Raw genomic sequence first — 5,156 nt, 5'->3', positions numbered from 1 at the left:
TACCTCGAGTATTAATGCAATTACTATTGTTCTTCCATTCAATTCCGCTTGTTCTTGTTCTAAGATATCACTTGTTCTTCAACTTGATGAATGTGATGATCCGTGACACTCATCATTATTCTCACCTATGAACAAGGTGACTGACAACCATTCTTGTTCTACAAGCAATCAAGGCTCTAGTGAATATCTCTTGGATTCTTTAATCGGAATCTTCGTGGTATAGGCAGGACCTGATGGTGGCATTCAAGAGAATCCGGAAGGTCTAACCTTGTCTGTGGTATTCTGAGTAGGATTCAATGATTGAATGACTGTGACGTGCTTCAAACTCCTAGCAGGCGGGGCGTTAGTGACAGACGCAAAAGTATCAATGGATATTATTCCGGCCTGACCGAGAACTGACAGCTGAATTCCGCTATGCCGTGACAGGGCATATGCCAATCGCTTTCACTGAGAGGATGGGAGGTAGCCACTGACAATGGTGAAACCCTACACGAGCTTGCCATGGAAAGGAGTAAGAAGGATTGGATGAAGACAGTAGGAAAGCAGAGAGACGGAAGGGAAGGCATCTTCATGCGCTTATCTGAAGTTCCTACCAATGAATTACATAAGTATCTCTATCTTTATCTTTTATGTTATTTTCGTTCATCACCATCATACATTTGAGTCTGCCTGACTAAGATTTACAAGATGACCATAGCTTGCTTCATAGCAACAATCTCCGTGGGATCGACCCTTACTCACGTAAGGTATTACTTGGACGACCCAGTGCACTTGCTGGTTAGTTGTGCGAAGTTGTGTAATGCCATGGAATTGAACTACCAAGTTTTTGGAGTTCATGACCGGGGATTATGAGAGTTGTGAAAAGTATTGTTCACAATTTCGCGCACCAAGTTTTTGGCGCCGTTGCCGGGGATTGTTTGTGTATGGACAACTGACGGTTCATCTTGTTGCTTAGATTAGGTATTTTTTTTTTGAAATTCTTGAAGGTGAATCCTAGAGTTTCATGATGATTTGTTGAAATCTGGCTGGCTGAGAAGCCATGTCTAATTTCATTGGACCGAGGTTTCAACTTATCATCACAAGAGCTTGATGATTTTTATCAATCTTGCTTTTGGAGCAGTGATCTGCTAAGGCTTGGCTGGCCTTTGGCCATGTCTAGTGTTTTGGACCGAAGCTTTCTTTGAAAGCTTGGCTGGCTGTAAAGCCATGTCTAATTCCTGGACCGGAGTCTTAGACTAGCATTGCACTGATTCTTGGAATTCTCATTAAGAATTTTGATATCTTTTTCCACTTAATTTTTGAAAAACACAAAAAAATCACAAAATCAAAAAAAAACCAAAAATATTTGATGTTTCTTGTTTAAGTTTAGTGTCTCATCTTAAGTTTGGTGTCAATAGCATGCATTCATTCATGTGTCTTAAGGATCTTCAAGTAATTCTTGATGATTTCTTACTCTGATCTTTGAATTCTTTTGGCTTGAGTGTTTATGCGTCTGATATAGTGTCAGTAGTATACAAACTGCTAAGTTTGGTGTCTTGCATGCATTGTTATTTGATTCTTGTTGCATTTTGATTATTAAAAAAAAATCCAAAAATATTTTTAATTTGTGTCTTTTCAAGTCAATGATACAGAGAATTGAAGATTCAGAACATGCTGCAGAGGAATTATACAGAAAAAGCTGAGCATTCAAAAATGCCCAGTAAAGAAGACAGACTGGCGTTTAAACGCCAGCCAGGGTACCTGGTTGGGCGTTTAACGCCCAAAGAGGTAGTAGCATTTTGGGCGTTAAACGCCAGAATGTATACCATTCTGGGCGTTTAACGCCAGGATGGTGCTAGGGGGAAGATTTTGTTTTTCAAATCAAATTTTTTCAAGTTTTCAAAGTTTTTCAAAATCAAATCTTTTTCAAATCATATCTTTTCAATCAAATGTTTTCAGAATCAATTTCTTTTTTTTCAAAGATACTTACTAACAATTAATGATTTGATTGAACATCTCAAATTTTGTTGCCTTTTCTGTTGAGAAAGGTTTAATGTTTGAATCATATCTTTTCTTGTTAGGCAAGTCACTAATTTTCAAAATCAAATCTTTTAAAATTGTTTTCAAAACATATCTTTTAAAATTGTTTTCAAATCATATCTTCTCAATCACATCTCTTTAAAACTAATCATATCTTCTTAACCTCATCTTTTTCAAAATAGTTTTCAATCAAATCTTTTTGATTTCTAATTTCAAATCCTTTTTCAAAAATCACTTGATTTCTTTCTTACTTTTATTTTCGAAAATCAATTAAGTGTTTTTCAAAATGTTTTCAAAATCTTTCTAATTAATTTTCGAAAATCCTCTTCCCTCTCTCTCACATCCTTCTATTTATGGAGTACTACTCCTTCTTAATGCACTATTCGAACTCTATCTAATCAAGTTCGAATTCTTCTACCTCATTCTTCTATTTTTCTTTTCCTCTGACACTTCAAGGAATCTCTATACTGTGACATAGAGGATTCCACATTTTCTTTTTCTCTTCTCTTTCTTATGAGCAGGAGCAGAGACAAAGGCATTCTTGTTGAAGCTGACCCTGAACCTGAGAGAACCTTGAAGCGAAAGCTAAGAGAAGCCAAAGCACAACTCTCTTTAGAGGACCTGACCGAATTCTTCAAAGAAGAAGAACACATGGCAGCCGAAAACAACAACAATGCCAACAATGCAAGGAAGGTGCTGGGTGACTTTACTGCACCTACTCCCAACTTCTATGGGAGAAGCATCTCTATCCCTGCCATTGGAGCAAACAACTTTGAGCTTAAGCCTCAATTAGTTTCTCTAATGCAACAGAATTGCAAATTCCATGGACTTCCAATGGAAGATCCTCATCAGTTTTTAGCTGAGTTCTTGCAAATCTGTGACACAGTCAAGACTAATGGGGTTGACCCTGAAGTCTACAGACTGATGCTATTCCCTTTTGCTGTAAGAGACAGAGCTAGAATATGGTTGGACTCACAACCTAAAGATAGCCTGGACTCTTGGGAAAAGCTAGTCAATGCCTTCTTGGCAAAGTTCTTTCCACCTCAAAAATGGAGTAAGCTTAGAGTGGAAGTCCAAACCTTCAGACAGAAGGATGGAGAATCCCTCTATGAAGCTTGGGAAAGATACAAACAATTAATCAGAAGATGTCCCTCAGACATGCTTTCTGAATGGAGCATCATAGGTATCTTCTATGATGGTCTCTCTGAACTATCCAAGATGTCTTTGGATAGCTCTGCTGGAGGATCTCTTCATTTGAAGAAGACGCCTACAGAAGCTCAAGAGCTGATTGAAATGGTTGCAAATAACCAATTCATGTACACTTCTGAAAGGAATCCTGTGAACAATGGGACTAGTCAGAAGAAAGGAGTTCTTGAGATTGATACTCTGAATGCCATACTGGCTCAGAACAAGATATTGACTCAACAAGTCAATCTGATTTCTCAAAGTCTGTCTGGAATGCAAAATGCACCTGGCAGTACTAAGGAAGCTTCATCTGAGGAAGAAGCTTATGATCCTGAGAACCCTTCAATGGAAGAGGTGAATTACCTAGGAGAACCCTATGGAAACACCTACAATTCTTCATGGAGAAATCACCCAAATTTCTCATGGAAGAATCAAGAGAAACCTCAACAAGGTTTCAATAATAATAATGGTGGAAGAAACAGGCTTGGCAATAACAAGCCTTTTCCATCATCTTCTCAGCAACAGACAGAGAGTTCTAAGCAGAACCCCTCTGACTTAGCAACCATGGTCTCTGATCTAATCAAAACCACTCAAAGTTTCATGACTGAAACACGGTCCTCCATTAGGAATTTGGAAGGACAAGTGGGTCAGCTGAGCAAGAAAGTTACTGAACTCCCTCCTAGCACTCTCCCAAGTAATACAGAAGAAAATCCAAAAGGAGAGTGCAAAGCCATAACCATGGCCGAATATGGAGAGGAAAGAGAGGAGGTGGACGCCACTGAGGAAAACCTCAATGGGCGTGCACCAACCTCCTCTGAGTTCCCCAATGAGGAACCATGGGAATCTGAGGCTCAAAATGAGACCATAGAGATTCCATTGGACTTACTCCTGCCTTTCATGAGCTCTGATGAGTATTCTTCCTCTGAAGAGGATGAGTATGTCACTGAAGAACAAGTTGCTAAATATCTTGGAGCAATCATGAAGCTAAATGACAAGTTATTTGGAAATGAGACTTGGGAAGATGAATCTCCCTTGCTCACCAAAGAACTGGATGACTTGTCTAGGCAGAAATTACCTCAAAAGAGACAAGATCCTGGGAAGTTTTCCATACCTTGTACCATAGGCACCATGACCTTCAAGAAGGCCCTGTGTGACTTAGGGTCAAGTGTGAACCTCATGCCTCTCTCTGTAATGGAGAAGCTAGGGATCTTTGAGGTACAAGCTGCAAGAATCTCATTGGAGATGGCAGACAACTCAAGAAAACAAGCTCATGGACTTGTAGAGAATGTTTTGGTAAAAGTTGAAGACCATTACATCCCTACTGATTTCATAGTCCTAGAGACTGGGGAGTGCATGGATGAATCCATCATCCTTGGCAGACCCTTCCTAGCCACAGCAAAGGCTGTGATTGATGTTGATAGAGGTGAACTAATCATTCAAGTGAATGAAGAATCCTTTGTGTTTAAGGCTCAAGGATATCCCTCTGTCACCATGGAGATGAAGCTTGAAGAGCTTCCCTCAAATCAGAGACAAATAGAGCCCCCAAAGTCAAACTCTAAGTTTGGTGTTGGGAGGCCACAACCAAACTCTAAGTTTGGTGTTGAACCCCCACATTCAAACTCTAAGTTTGGTGTTGGGAGGTTCCCACATTGCTCTGATCATTTGTAAGGCTCAATGAGAGCCATCTGTCAAGCTACTGACATTAAAGAAGCGCTTGTTAGGAGGCAACCCAATGATTATATTTTATATATTTTCTTTTGTTATTTTATGTTTTTTGTAGATTGATGATCATAAGAAGTTACAAAATCAATGAAAAAAGCAAAAACAAAATGAAAAACAGGAAGAAAAACAGCACACCCTGGAGGAAGATGTTGTTGGCGTTCAAACGCCAGTAAGCCTAGCAGTTGGGCGTTTAACGCCCAGTCTGGCACCATTCTGGGCGTTTAACGCCA

The 5,156-nt window shown here is 39.5% G+C and overlaps 1 non-coding gene across 1 annotated transcript; it reads right to left on the bottom strand.

Annotated features, from left to right (window-relative positions):
• Nucleotides 1-3,075: 3,075 nt before the first annotated feature.
• Nucleotides 3,076-3,183, bottom strand: LOC130938399 (small nucleolar RNA R71). Its single transcript, XR_009069566.1, has one exon. It is a non-coding gene; the product is annotated as a small nucleolar RNA R71 (small nucleolar RNA).
• Between the last annotated feature and the right edge of the window lie 1,973 nt (nt 3,184-5,156).

The sequence above is a fragment of the Arachis stenosperma genome, chromosome 6 (genome assembly GCF_014773155.1).
Source record: "Arachis stenosperma cultivar V10309 chromosome 6, arast.V10309.gnm1.PFL2, whole genome shotgun sequence".
Classification (NCBI taxonomy): Eukaryota; Viridiplantae; Streptophyta; class Magnoliopsida; order Fabales; family Fabaceae; genus Arachis; species Arachis stenosperma.
This window is presented reverse-complemented; position numbering and strand designations above follow the sequence as displayed.